The following is a 15,567-nucleotide window of genomic DNA, read 5'->3' on the forward strand; positions in this document are numbered from 1 at the left end:
AGGGAAAATACTTGAACTAAACGCTTTTGGAAGGCTATAGAAACATAAAGAATGACTTATCTAAGTAGAAACAACACTTTAGGAATGAATCATATGGTGGGAAATTGGGAACATGGGAAACTACTTCTAGAATTCCCTATGATGCGGACATCTTTTCATGTCATAAGGTGCTATAGCAGGCCCTCACTCTTTTCCCACATATTTACACTAAGATCTTTTACATAGGGGACGAGAGTGGAAACCTTCTTGCCAGACACGCATCATGCCTGGATTTGCTATTTCATTTTCCTGATATCACTATTGTACGCGAACTTAACTGCAACATTCGTTCTCATACTATTCACCTAAATCTGCTCACCTCTGATAGGAGATCACCACATGTCAACTTACATGCAACGGCCTTTCTCACTGCTAGTTTATAGGGCATTTAACAACTGCTAGGCTTTCTCGACTGTTTTCACTAGAGCGTCTATGAATTCGCTTCCTCTAGTCCTACCTCCGGCCTCCCTGTTCCTCGCTATCAAGTGGGCTCTCGCTTCCTCTCTTCCAAGTCATCTCTCGTTTCTTGGGCTCCTGCTTCCTCGCTTTTGAGTCGTCTCCAAAATTCTTACAAGCATTGAGCAATAGTGTTGCTTTTGTCACAAAAAAAATGAGATATCCTTCATCCCTTGTCCCCAATCAAAAGGTACATAGGGGAGACATAAAGTACTTTACGAATCAGAGATAATAGAAACGTCATGCCAGACTCTTGTCCAGTCCTTTCAAGTGAGTTTGAGCCTTCAATAAAGTGCATGAATTGACAATTGGAGGTAGAGGTGGGAGAAGACGGGTTGCCTCATCTGAGTCCTCCTCCATCCCTCACCTTCCCGTGATGACTTCATTCATCTCATTGTTGTGGCATTTATCCAACATGTTTTTCTTTTTAAATGGCTCTACATATGTTTGGTCATGTTCTGACTTGCACTTCAATCTGAGCTTTGACATTTTATTTAAAAGATGACGTATGCCCTTCTATACCATTAAGGCAAACTCTTATCCATGCAATGTAGAAAATCACACAAATGCTAGAATAACATGATATAGATGAAGGCACATGCAAATCAAGTTCTTCAATACATGGAAATTCAAATGAAAATGTCCTCAAGTCTGTTATATAGATGAAGGCACATATGAAAATCAAGTCCTTAAATACATGGAAATCCAAATGAAAATGTCCTCAAGTGTGTTGGGTTCGTGGTTGGTCTCTTAGTTTGGCCATTTTTTATGGTGGTCTTCCACTTGTGTATTGACTTTATTTTGTTTATGGTTGTTGTGTTGTTTCATGGCTACTCATAGGCTTTGCCTCCCCTTTTTTTGTTAGAATATGCAAGAGCGTTTTTGGGATAGGTGTTGAACAAGAGAATGCAGGGCTGGGGGTTGAAATGATGTTGGGAAGCATGGAGCAGTTGTTTCCCACATGAATGGGCCTAGGATGGCTAGAAGCATCCATAGCAAACTGCTCCACACATGAATGGGCCTTTTTATGGTTACAAGCATCCATAGCAAAGATTCAAGGATACTTATCTACTTTATTGTTAGTTATTTATTACATTTAGTGTATCCTCGTAGAACATTTTTTGGATTGGTTTGAAATAATCATGTTTTCTTTTCTTCTATACATGAAAATTGGTGGACATTCAGGTATCAAGTTCTTGTCTTCCTCTTGCCACTACCTATTTTTATGTAGTTCATGAAGGATTCAAGTTGGCTTAGTTTGACATTAGAATTGTTTGGAAACTTTTTTGGTATTAAGTTTTACATGTTGTGATAGCCAATGTTATCCATAGTAAACTTTAATTGTTTTCTTGTCTTTTCTGTCTTCATCCATTCTTTATTCTTTATATCCTTGCATTATTCCTATTTTGTGGCATCTTTTGTTGTAAGGTGCTAGACATTTTTTGTGGGCTATAAGTTGGTGTGTTGGTTATCTTGCAAGCTCCCTTCCCCACTACTATATCACTTCATTGGCATGTATGACATCAATTTCTGTTTTCTTCTCTCGTTTTTTGTAAGCTCGGATTATCAACTTCCTTAATTGATTTTTTATACGTAGTAGTTTAGTTGGCTCTTCTTGATAGCTAGGTAGATAATATAACCCCCATCTCTTTCTAAGCTTATGACTTTTGTAGTTTGTAGGTTTTTGACTTATATGTTTGTGGAAGTGGTTTATGAAGTTTCATCCATTTTGCCTCTCATAGCTCTCAATGGTTGTTGTTCTTGTTTCATCATTGTTCATGTGGCCTTTGTATTTATTTAATTGACTTGGTTTGTTAAAATGGTGTTCTTCCCATCATGAGTCTTGTACCCCATGGAGATCCCCTGATATACATTATTTTGCAACTTACTATCTCTATTTTGGTCTTTGATGTTGGTTATAACATTTGAAGATGAGAAAGTTACTCTAAAGCTAAAGTTGTAAAAGTGATTGACATTGGAAGAAGTCTTATAAAGCTAGAAAACCAATTTAAAGTTTAAAAAGGCTACTCAACTTCCCAAATTTGTTGGAAATTGTAGAAATATATTCAAGGATTCAACCTAATGATAATATTTTTAAAAATTAGTCAAGTTTTTTTGCTTTGAGAGTTGAAAGAAATGTCTAGAGAGAAGAAAGATATTCAAAAACTTAAGAGCGAATTTTGAATGGTAAAGAAGTTTTTTAAAGATGAGAAAACAGATCTAAGTGAACATTTTCTTCAAGCCAAAGCTGAACTCAAAAAATACTTTGTTAAAAGAAAAAAGTTATGAAGATGGTAGTTTTATGTTATTCTGCAGTTGATAATAATATCCTAAAGTTGAAAAATATATCCTGAAGCTAGAAAAAGCTCTCAAGCTTGAAATAAATGTTGGAAGATTAAGAAAGATATTTGACAAAATTAGGATATTTAAACAAAAAAGCTGTTGAAGGTGGGAAAATAGTTTTGGAATGAAAAAAATATCTTTTATACAATATTGTTCAAAGTTAAGCTTTTAAGCCATCTTGTGTTGTAGTATATTCTTGAGAAAGATTGCACATATAGCATATTTATTGGACAATTATGGAGGCATGGAATTAACAAAGAGTTATTTGAGTTCTATCTAAGGGCAATAACATTCTTTACTTCATAATGCTTTGTTTTTTGGTATTTAACATCAAGTCCTAGTTCGTATCCTGGAGTATCTCCAAGAATATTACTCACATGATATATTGATACATGGTGTGTCGAACTAGTGTTAAAGCATGCATTCATTAGAAGAATGTAATCACGATGTTGTTAATTTGAATTCAACTATTCCTCATCCACATATGTTGTAAACATCGAGTTAGTGTGGTCCAACATTCATGCTCTCTTGTTAATCAAGCTTGGAACTTTCCTCCCCTATGGTCATTTTATGTCTTCTCAATTTGCATGCAAATAGAAGGAGTTTACCTTGCCTATTAATGTCTATATTGATGGGGGAAGTGTGGAAGCAAATGAATGGAGTGAACCATGCACCTCAATAGCTAGAAGACCCCTTCTTTGTGTCCCCTTGCAATAAATTCTACTATGTGGGGTTTCTTGGCAGGATGTTTTTTTTTGGGAAAGCTTTTATTGTTTCTAGATTTTCAACCCTTCAATACGAGTTGGAGGTGAGACCCGTAAAAAATTCCCCTTGATTTCTCTTGCACCACATTTGATGTCAGAGTTGGGAGAGAAGGGAGGTCCCACGGATGTTTTCATGAACTACACCACAAATTTATGACTAAGAGGAGCCCCACTAACATTAGAAAACTAGTGGGGTTTATGACATGTCCATAGAATATGTATGCCTATAGCCACTCACATCACTACATGAAGGAGGCCTCCGATAGATGTCAGATATGTTTTGAAACACTTGCTCATGGGTGATTGTTATGGACACAAGGGAGTAACCATATCACTATTCATGTCTTTAATCTCTCTTAAACTATGTATGAGTAGGTTTCCTTGATGTGAAAACTTGGTCTTAGAGCATGATCATGTGTGCCATGTGAGGGGTAATCATATCTAAAGGGATAAGTAGACTTAACTATGGTACTTTCATCACATGAGTTTAATATTGAATTAGCATGACCCTATATATATATATATATATATATATATAAAGGTCGTTATGACCGTAAGTGGGCCAATCTAGCCCTCTTTTAGGCTACACGTGATCAAGCAATTAGAAATTAGTTCATCCCAAAAATGGTCGCTATCACCTAGATTTTGGAACGCATAAGAGTGTGGACACATGTCATGTGGTTTGGAGCTGAGGACCTTGTGGAAAAGCGCCCCGCCTCTATAGAGGTAGATAAATGTGATGTTCACAAGCTTTTGCTGCAAATGATATCATTCATCTACAATCTTATAGGTTAGACATGATGGCTAGGATGGTCTTTAACTTAGTGGGACATTCATGGCAAAAAGAGACATGCAGTCATGTAGGTTAAAGGGTAAGTAGGAGGCCTCCAATGCTTGTGGGTTAAGTTCCATCTATGGGCCATCTATGCTACCGTGCTTGTAGCCATGCTCTAATACGAAGGGGTGCTAAGAGCACTAGCCTTCTCCTCCAAATGGAAGATCATAATCTTTGAAGGTAGCTAGCAAGAACACACAAAAAGGACCATACATGGACCTTCAATCCTGAAGAACACGCAAAAAGGACCATACATGGACCTTCAATCCTTAATGATAACCTTAAGAGCCAAGCTGAACATAGATCTAGTTTGGATATGTAAAGTTGTGGATGCACAATAGCTTGAGTTCATGCATTGATTGGTTTTAAATTTGGCTCTCCCTACATTGATTCTCTTCATGAAACCGGCTCCTGGCATTGATCTTTCGAAGCAACCAATCTACAACACACTTTGCAAGCCCCATGAACCTAGAAGTGACTAGCTACGAGCTCATTCGCACTTAGTGCCTGATGAGCAATACTGTCACAAAGGGCATTATTTCTATAATCCTGCAAAGTTCCCACTAGCTGCCCTGACTACCACGGGGCCATAATTTGCAGCATTCCATCACGCCGTGTCTCCATGTGGGCATTTTGGGTCCGTTGTGGTAGGCAAGATGATCGCACGTTCTTTCCTCATTTATGTGTATTGCATGTTTCTTTTGAAGACATGGAGTGAGGAGTGGGGAGCATGCATTTTCATGGGAACCATTACTCCCAAATGCCCATGGATGCTCAACAATGTTGCTTGTCCCATGCACCAAGGATAGACATTTCTCTCGAGATCTCTATTCATTGGCAGTTTCTACCCATTGGCAGGTCCCCATGCAAAAACCCACCAACCACTCATGCCAAAATTGGAGTTTGGGTAGCCATCCATTCCACGGGGCAGGTAGTGGCACTCCCCTAGCCTATAGAAAATACCATCCAAGGAGTTGCTCACCAAAATTAAGCATGCATCTATGCATGCAGTCAGTGAGCAATCGGTTGGGTGGGAAGTGTTCACTGCCTATCATCGATGAAGAGGCGTTGGTGGGGGCGAGCATGGGGGCTTTTGCAATGCTTGGTAGGACGTAGCCAACAGTGACAGTACTACCATTGAGTTTGAGCCAAGAGTCCCTGCGTTTTTTGGTGCATGGGGAACGGCTCTAAGAGGTTGTTCCCATACCCACGCTAGACGTACCCTTCACTGAGGAGGGTGGGGAAGGGTACCACCCACACCTCCGCTCCAAGATGCAAACCTATGTGGTGGCCTCCAAACCGTGGGTTGAGCGGGCAGAGCAATTCATTGCTCTTGGTAGGTCGTCCTTGAGGAGGTGATCTTCCTATGGGGACAGGGTAGGGAGAGGCCATGGGGAGGCCTTTCCCTCATATGAAAGTGGCGAGCGGCCATGGCCTCTCCCGGTCGTCAAAGTCAGTGGGGCGAGGAGATGACACGTATGCAAGTTATAGATGGATGTGATGGGTGAGTGAGAGAGTTTTTGACATGTCTGATAGTGCATAGAGATGCGATGGGTGGCTACCTAACCTTTTGACACATCATCGAGTTCGTAGACTACACGATATTTTGGGTTTGAGGCACGGGTGATCGAATGGCCCAGATTTCATCTCCAAGCGCCAACGACTTTGACGACGCTAGAAGTATTTCCAACCTCCACATTATCCGTCCCGCAGAGTGGCTATCTATAATAGCCCACTCTTTCAAGACTTTCAAAGCTCCGAGGTTCTGGTTCGCAGAGCCTATCAACCATAATAGCCTTCACAAAATGTCTTAGTAGTGGGCACTGGGCACGACGTGGCCCGAAGACGTAAAGGTCCGAGGTCGACGGAGAATGAATCTATGTTGTCCGATCCCAGCCTTTTCTAAGCGGGAATTCGCTCCTCCCAACCGCCCAATTTAATCGCAGCGTGATCTGACAGTTCAAAAATGGCGCACAACCCAAAGCATGACAAATTGTCTCTTGCCCTTGGATTGACCTTCACATCCAATGGTCTACAAATGGCGCTTTCCATGAGCCCTTTGATCAAAATCCAAACGCACAATCGTCGTTGGATCAAAGTTTACCCTTGAACCTAGAGCCCCTCCCGTCAACGCTCCACGCCGTCGGCCGCTCACCGGATTCCGAGCTCTTTCCAGCCCAGAATCGCCTCCCCTGGATCATTCCCAGGAGACCTAACGAGATTTTGATGAATAGTGCTTTGATGTCGTGAGCAATAATACGTAGTCGAGGTGAGCATTGAGCGGAGCTGGCCGGTTGGGTGCGCGAGCTGGAGTCTAGATCTGTAGATCGGTGGAAAGCATGCTGAGTATGATTATTTGATCCTTCGGTTTGGAGCTGTAACTGTAAGTAAGGCTTTCAGAATTTGAATCTCATGACGACAGGTCACGCAGATTCATTGCAGCGCAGAACGCGGCGTAAGAGTTATTGCAAGCGCGTCTGGTGGAGCGAGAGACGGGGACGTGGGTGTGCCGACGTACTTTCTGAGGTTCCCTTACAGAGTTCCCGGTAAGTGGTGGCGAGGGGGTGAGGTCAGTGGGGATGGACGGGTTTTAGAAAGGAGCAAAGGCGAGGAGGAGCAAGCGAAAGAGGAGCTGGAAGGGGGGAGGCGGGAGACTGGGTCAGAAGGCGGAAAAAGGGTAGGAAGAGGGTGGAAGGGGAAAGAGGCGAAGAGGAAGGTGGGAGAGAAGGAGAAGGAGGAGAAGGGGGAGAGGAGGAGGAGGGAGGAGGGGGAAGCAATAGAGTAACTATAGAGTACAGATCAGCTCCTGTTATTCTTCTGCTTCTTCAACTCTTCAAACAGCATCTTATTTGTCTTCTGCTTCTTCATCTCTGCAATGACGCTCTCTCCTCTCTTGTCCTGCAACTCTTCCTCCTCATCCCGAACAGCTCCAGCTTCTACCATCCTTTTCTTCGTTTTCATCCCTTTCATCCTTTCCTCCACCTCCTTCTTCAACATTTCCATCGCTCAACATCAACTTTGCAGCACCACCTTCTCCTTCAACAACTCGCTCCTCTCCCTCACCACCTGCGCCTTCCTCCCTGCCCAGGGCGCCACCCTCGCATGGAGCTTCTTCCCCGAGAACAAGACCTTGACTATCGCCTTCGCCAGCCAAGCTCCCAGCTCCGCCGGCTGGATCGGTTGGGGCATCAACCCCGTTTCCCAAGGCATGGTCGGCTCCAGCGCCCTCGTCGCCTTCCAGTCTCCCCAGAATGGTAGCAACCTCCTCCCTTTCAAGCTCACCGCCGAAGTCCAATCCCTCCAAGTACCCCTCTCCTGCTCCCCCATCGACTTCTCCATCCTCTCCTCCTCCGTCGAAATCTCTGGCACCTCCTTCTCCTTCTTCGCCTCCATCCTCCTCCCCTCCAACCACTCCTCCCTCAACCATGTCTGGAACAAAGGCCCCTCCGTCTCCTCCTTCCATCCCCGCGAACACTCCCTCTCCCCCGATGGCCTCGCCGGCTACCAAACCATCGACATGTCCACCGGTCTCGTCGCCCCCGCTTCCAGCCCTCCCCCTGGCCATCCTTCCTTGAAACGAACCCACGGTATCGTTAATACTATCTCTTGGGGTATCCTCCTCCCCCTGGGCGCCATCGTCGCTCGCTACCTTCGCCCCTTCCCCTCTGCCGACCCCGCCTGGTTCTACATCCATGCTTCCATTCAGACCGTCGGCTACGCCCTTGGCGTCATCGGCTGGTCTCTGGGAATGCGCCTCCGCAGTGTCTCACCCCAAATCCATCGCTCCCATCAGAACATCGGAATCACTCTTTTCGTGCTGGCTACCCTGCAGATTCTGTCAATTTTCCTTCGTCCCGGCAACGATCGCAAGGTGAGGAAGTATTGGAATGTGTACCACCATTTCCTAGGCTACACCATCCTCCTGTTGGGCGTCCTTAACATTTTCCAAGGCCTCAACATATTGCAGCCTGGCGGTGGCTGGAGGGTTGGATACATTGCCAGTCTCTGCTCAATGGTAGCAGTGGTTCTGGTGCTAGAGGCAGCAACATGGATTCGCTTTCTGAGGCAGAGGAAGTAGAAGATGGAAAATTCGCAGTTCCGCGTGCTAGATGCTTGCAACTTTGAGGACAGGAAGATAGATCTGATTGAATGGCGCTGAGGCGACAATTTCAAGTTTGTTCTGAGGATATTTAAGCTTAGATGATGAGAAAGGACGAAGGGGTTTAAAAATCTGCTGAGCAGCTATTCCAACAGGCTTACGATGTTGGTGGCACATTCTTTGTATTGTCCATGCAGACCAGATGTTTGCAAGCCGAGTAATTGCCAGCATGCCTAGCGAGACATATTCTTTGCATTTTCTCTGTATTTTCTGTGCAGAGCTTGGAGTGGAGCTCAAAGACCGGATGTTAACCAGGGAGCTCAACAAGGGGCAACGTTTTGTAGCTCCTTCAATGAAGGCGAGTTGTCTTCCCTGTACAAAACTGTTGTAGGACTCACATTCTTCTACCTCTTTCATTGCAAACTTATACATACTTTTCATACACGAAAGTATGAATAAGTGCTAATTGTTATTGTAAGTTATTTATTTCATATTTAGACAATTTGTTAACACAGGTTCATTAGATGCACATGCCATTTCAGGTTTCATACTCGTCTCAATTTGAAAAATGAGGGCCTTCACTTTTACTTTCCCTATTCTTAGTTGATGCTTTATAGTATCTTGGTAACGTACAAAAGGGGTTACTAGATTGTCCTACAAGCCTTTGTATCGATCTACAAGCCTTTGTATCATATCTATGTTTGGGACTCGCAAGTTTTGCCTTGCTTCAATCGATATATGTTTTGAATGCAACACAACCTTATCTCATGCATCACCAAATGTCCAAAGCATGCAAAGTTCAGTTTTCATTTCCTTCCATTGAGTGCTTAGGTTTATTATCAAGTCATGCTTTGCAATGTAGACAAACTTTGAATCACCAAGCTTCCTTAAGAGTTCTAATTTTTATCGATTCTCAGTATGTCACTTATAGTATCGAGCTTTGTTGGTTAATACTCGATAAAGGTTTAAATATCCACTTCCTAGTTTCAAAGTATTAGGTGTTTAAATGGTTCCTTAGATCCCTTTGAGTTGGTATAAATTTAGCACTCTGCTCATGGCTCAAGGTAAAGAGAGGCATAATGCTTTTGGTAGTCTTAGTAAAGTTTGAACACAAGTTTGAAGCTCTCTATGTTGGTTGGAATATGGTGATGGTTGTGCCATTTGAAGTTTGTATTTAGGCATAAATTAAAGGGTGATGGTTGTGTCATTTGAAGTTTGTGTTTTGGTCATAATCTAAAACACTTTTGTGTTTTTGGGTTGAAATTTGTAAGGTCTAATGTGTTCTTGCAATGCGTTATATTCGATCGTGATGAGTTTAGTTTTGAATTACATATTTTCTTTCAAAAGTAATATGTCCATTCATGACATGTTTAGTTTTTAATTACATACTTTCTTTCAAATCTAATATTAATTATGAAAAAGGTTATGGCAGCCTTAACATATACGAAACAAGAGAGTACAAGTACTTGTGAGCATTGACGTCTATGCTCAATGTAAAGTTGTACATTAAAAAAAAAAAACCATGGGAAAAAAACAAAGAATGTATGTGAATACATGCAATATGAAACCATTGTTTACATATCAATATCATGTTTTAAAATAGCTATTACGAAAACAGGGTGGATTTTTTAAGCCGCTTACATTGTGTTTCCTTAAAGAGAAATTGTGGTGGTGTTTTGGAGTCTTGGAGGGAACAAAATTTGTGAAAGAGGCTTTTAAGATTGGAGATATGCAAGTGTTATCGAGCCCTTTGCGTTCTTGTCTTGTGATTCAATATGTCCCATGCTTCAACAGAGGTGTTTGAAGCGGTCAAATATTGTTCTTTGAAATTTGGAGAAGATGGACAATTTCTTGTTAGTGTTGACTAAAATTAAATACTGTAGTGGATGAAAGTATATTAAGAATAAGAATGTGTAGAACTGAATTTTAATTTTAGTGGTACTTGAAATGTTGCGGTCTTTGAAGCAGTTAGAATGTACGTTGGGATGTCTGGAATGGACAGGGAGTTTTTCCAGATGTGTGTTTTGTTGGTGCTAGTTAAGAGTTAAATGCCACAGCAATTGTGTGACATAAAAGTATTCAATTTTAAAAAGTGTGTAATTGCGCACGACATAAACATAATCAATTTTAAAAATTAAGAGTCTTTGTCATGGTACCAAATATTGGTTTTGTTGATGGGTGGATAGCAAGGAACTTACATTGAAGAGATTGTGGGATGTGTCGGCAAGTGGTAGGCAACGGAAATTGGAACATGATCAGTCCAATATGTTGTGGTACTTGATATGCTATCTTGTAAATGAGCATTTGTCCATATATGATCTAATTGTGAGTTATATACTATTGTTGGCTATTTGAATGTGAGCTTCATGCTAAAGTTGTCCATGACCATTTGTAATTTTGATTGTTTTGGATTGGAGGCTAGCATGTCTATGTTTAAGTCACCAAGCACACGATTCTTGACATGTTGGTGGTGAGAGCCTCAACACTTTTTGCAGTTCATGTAGATATGTACCAATGTTTGCTCTCGGAGATCGATATGTCAAAATGATAAATATTGAATTTCGTGTACAAGGTTTGATGTGTATTGCGATGAATTCATTTTCATTTGTAGCGTTAACTTGAACAATACGGATTGGCAACATGTTGTAGACTAAAGCAGTGTGTTATTTGTTGTTATTGCTTTATACTATAATTGGTTGAAGTAGAGGGATGGATCACGGGTTCTTGTCTCATGAAACAATGTAAATTGGGATCGTGGTTGATTTTTTCGTAATGTAAACTTGTGAAGGTAAAGATCGTGTTCAATGATTGGAGAATTAGGTGTGTCTTTGTACCGTTGCAAATTTGTAATAATTAAGTTCTATGCCCTTTCTATGGATAGTCTTGTCATTTCCTTTTGGTCCTTTGGATCAATTTTGAAAATTTTTGTGTGATAGTGGCTTTAGGAAGTATGGAAAATTAGCACAAGAGAAAAGAACAAGTGAACAGCCACATTGTATACGAATACTGTAAGTAAAAATTACAATTTGCATAAGACAAATCAGTAGCTCTCAAATTCTATCTATTTGTTGTCATATCGAGGTCTTGAGTTTGCAGAGGCCACTATTCCAAGACGACAAGCACAAGTTATTGTTTCATACAGGTCATCAATAGTATGCCGATGGGCAACAACAATAGAGAGTGCTCTTGTATATACATCATGAAGCTTGTTCAACACATATCTTGCCTTGGGTGCACTAGTACATTCTATCCATTTCAGTAATTTGCTTATGTTAAAGCAAAGTGAGTATATGTCCTCTTGCACTTTGCAATATCGGGGAGGGTTCATGCTGAAACATTCAGGTGCAACATGTTGAAACTTCTGTTTGTGCTGTTGGAATGTTTCCATAGTATCATCAAGAAGAGACGAAAATGTTTTCTTTGTATCGGTTTTAGTGCTCAAGCTCCCGGTCCCTTTAAGCCAACAAAAACATCATTTGTTTCCTACAAAAAAGAACCATTACATTTCTGGAGTGTAAGTTGTTGTGCAGAATGCCTTTACTATGTATATGTTTGACAATTTTGATTAAGCCATTGATGATGTCAAATATATGGCATTTAAAACATTCTAGAGTACCCACTTCTTCAGTTATATCTAAAAATCTTTGGGTACAAATCCACAAGTATTTGCACTCATCAAGTATAACCATCTATCCAAGTGGCTATCGTTCCAGTACTTGTATATGACCATTGGCTCATTTTTGTCTCTGACTAATTCTATTGCACTGACAATACCTAGATGAGTAACACGTACACATGTAGCCTCCAATAGTGCAAGCACTTCTTTGCTGTTTTGACTACTACTTCTTACAAAAACACTTTGAAGCAAATACACCATCCTTGAAAGTCTCCTTAGAAATCTTGACCTTGTTGACCTGTGTAAACGTGCCAGTTCGTATATGTACTTCTGGTAAAAAAATAACTTGCCTATAGTGTGATAACTTGATAGAAAGTGAATTAACCAATGTTGACGCATAAACGTTGTGAACTTGTTATACATTTACTTTTTCTTTTAAGCAACTACCCTTGCCTTTGTAATTCTTATATACTTTTTCAATCAAAGTAACCTTACCCTAGAAATGAGGATCACTAGAGAATTGATGATCTAGTCATTATGTAAATATACCAATTTGTTTGACAATTATGAGACATTCTCCTTGATGGTATCCTTCAGTAAATAACCAAGTTTGAGTCACAAACTTTGGCTGCCCGATACATAGCTGTCTAAATGCAGTGTTTGCTAGGTGTTCTACCAAAGCAGGATCAGCCTTACTATTCACACTGAAGACATGTCTAAGCTCCTCCATAGGTCTCAAAATATTTCACTTTCAATTTTTCCAGCAATCACCATATCGATTAAACTTGAAGGAAATACTGTGGCCTTCCTGACTTCAGATCGACTTGAAAACATTTCTTCTTCCTTCCCCTCTACTGTCTATAAAAAATACAAAAGCTTGTAAGATTGATAGGTTATAGTTAAATCTAATGCTTGTAAAAGAAAAGTTAAGGGTCATACTAGGATATATGTCCATGATTTCGTTGCATAATCTTGTGAGCCATGAAGATCATCCATGTCATCGTTTGCAATCATTTGTGCATCACCTTCGTCTTTATCTTGGGAGCCATCAAGATCATCCATGTCATCATCTCCAGTCCTCTTATGGTCCACCTCTTTCTCATAGCTGATAGTTAGATCAGCTTGCAAGTGAAAGTGTGCCATGCAAGCCTTTCTTTCAATAATATTAGTGGAATATCATTTTCTGAGAAGATCTTTGAAAAGATATCCCATATGTAATAAGGTGACCTCCCAACTAGGCTGTTGCAAATATTCCAACATAGTAATCAAAAGACTTCCACTTTTTGCTGGACATTCGTAGATTTTGGAGTGCACTTGATGATGAGATGACCTATGGATTTCTTTCACCTCTAGCATGAGATGCAAACTTTTGGTGGAAGTCCCCCTTATGTTATGTTGTAGGGAGTAAGGGGAGGGGGAAGGTTATCCCCCTTTCCTTATTCCCTGGTGGCCACGGCTGCCATGGAATAAGGGAAGGGGGAGGTAATCCCCCCTTCCATCATCCTCTCCCTTTCCCCTTTTGCCCGTACATCTCGCCCTTCCCCTTTCTGTCACCCTCTCTCCTTCCATCGCCCTCTCCCCTTTCCCCTTCCATCGCACTCTCTGCTTTCCCCTTCATCGGCCTCTCCCCTTCCCCCTTCCTCTTCTCTTCCTTCTCCTCCTCTCTTCCATCACCTCTCTTCTCCTTTGTATACATTGCACAAGCTGTACCTACCACTCATGTACCAACTGAAATAGGCTGTGCAAATCGCAAACAACACCCAGATGGCTTGCTTGCAAAAGAAGAAGAAGAAGACCAATATAATGTGATTAAACATGACATCTATAGAATAATTCTCAAGTAGCTTCTATTTCCAAAGTTGCAAGTACACTATGAAGACCAAAGTCAAACTTTTGGCCTTAAATACATTCCACCTTTTAAAGGGAGGGCTAACCCTTGTACTCTCATATACCTATTTCATTCCGTATTATAACCGCTTGGGCTAATGCGGCTCCGAGGCAAATGGCACATGCTAATCCTCACCCTCTCTCCTACATCTTTACTTGCTATTACAACATATGAACTGTTAACTATTGCGGTGATTAACATGCCCCCCTTCCTATTCACAATCCATCCTTGGGTGTATGATGTCTGACTTTAGGGGTTGGTTATTTGGTATCAATCTAAGGTCCTATGGGAGATGCAGCAAGATAGATGGAGCGGCTTCCAAAAATGTGTCTCCAACATATCTTCAAAAGTTTGGATATGGTGACCATAAATATTGCAGACATGTACATATAGTCACATGACTTGAGGGAATAAGGGTCCTTCATTCAAGTTGAAAATTATCTCCGTTCGAAGCTGTTGGTGATTTTCTTATGCCGGTGGGTCCAACATAGGTATGTCCTTGAGCAAAATGATTAGCAGCCTAAAGAAGTGCATTGTGGTGATGCATGCAAAGGTATTATTAAATTATTCCAACTGAGTTGCCAGGGTAGGGTAGTGCACATCTTCTTCCTCCATTTGAAGCACCACAAAATTTATGCGGAACACCATTCCTTACATGTGAGCTACCTGATTATTTCCCCATAAAATTTATTTCTTTGATCTGCCATGCAGATTTGAAATGGGGAAGGCTCTAGATATAGAGCAAAAAAAATAATCTCAAGATGTAGATGATCCCAAATATGGTCCTAAAGAAAAGAGAATGACCGGTTGTGGCACAAGGGGTGAACATGGGCACATAACTTGATGATGATGAGGAATAGAAGTTCTTAGATGCCAACCCATCGGTGGTTCTAGTAGCTCATTTGGAGGAAATAGCCCACTACTAGTGTTCATGCAATAATAGTGCAAGGTCAGTTGATCGGATGATGTCCAACCCACCATGCCTCAGATGACAAAAAAATTGCCATGTATCAAAAGTATGGAGAAGAATTGATCTTGAAGGCTGAATTAGTGTATGAGGAGCAGATGCAGAGGACATCCCCCATTAAAGAAGATGACTTGGACGAGTTCAATCTGGGAATGGAGGAAAATCTAAAACCAATGAAGATCAAGAAGATCTAAAACCAATGAAGATCAGTGTATATATTGTAAGAGACGTCTGGCTAGAGTTGCTCGAGCTATTAATTGGGTACGGAGATTTTTTTACATGGAAATACATGGATATGAAAGGAGTGGATCCTACTTTGTGTGTTCACTAGATCAATTTGAAGAAAGATTCCAAGCCCGTGATTCAGTAATGCTATCATATGAATCCAAATTTTGCAAAGCAAGTCAAGAAGGAGATTGACAAGCGTTGATGGTGTAACTTGGTTGTCCTCGATAGTCATTGTTTCAAAGAAAAATGGCAAGCTATGAATTTGTATGGATTACCGAAAGTTAAATGTGAGAACAATCACAGATCCATTCCCTTTAATGTCTTGTGATACT

The 15,567-nt window shown here is 41.0% G+C and overlaps 1 pseudogene; it reads left to right on the forward strand.

Annotated features, from left to right (window-relative positions):
• The first annotated feature begins 7,285 nt into the window (after nt 1–7,285).
• Nucleotides 7,286–9,138, forward strand: LOC147888494 (cytochrome b561 and DOMON domain-containing protein At2g04850 pseudogene; annotated as a pseudogene).
• Nucleotides 9,139–15,567: the final 6,429 nt, after the last annotated feature.

This window comes from Dipteris shenzhenensis, chromosome 21 (assembly GCF_047967505.1).
Source record: "Dipteris shenzhenensis isolate YYH24624 ecotype China chromosome 21, Dip_SZ_1.0, whole genome shotgun sequence".
In the NCBI taxonomy this organism is placed as follows: Eukaryota; Viridiplantae; Streptophyta; class Polypodiopsida; order Gleicheniales; family Dipteridaceae; genus Dipteris; species Dipteris shenzhenensis.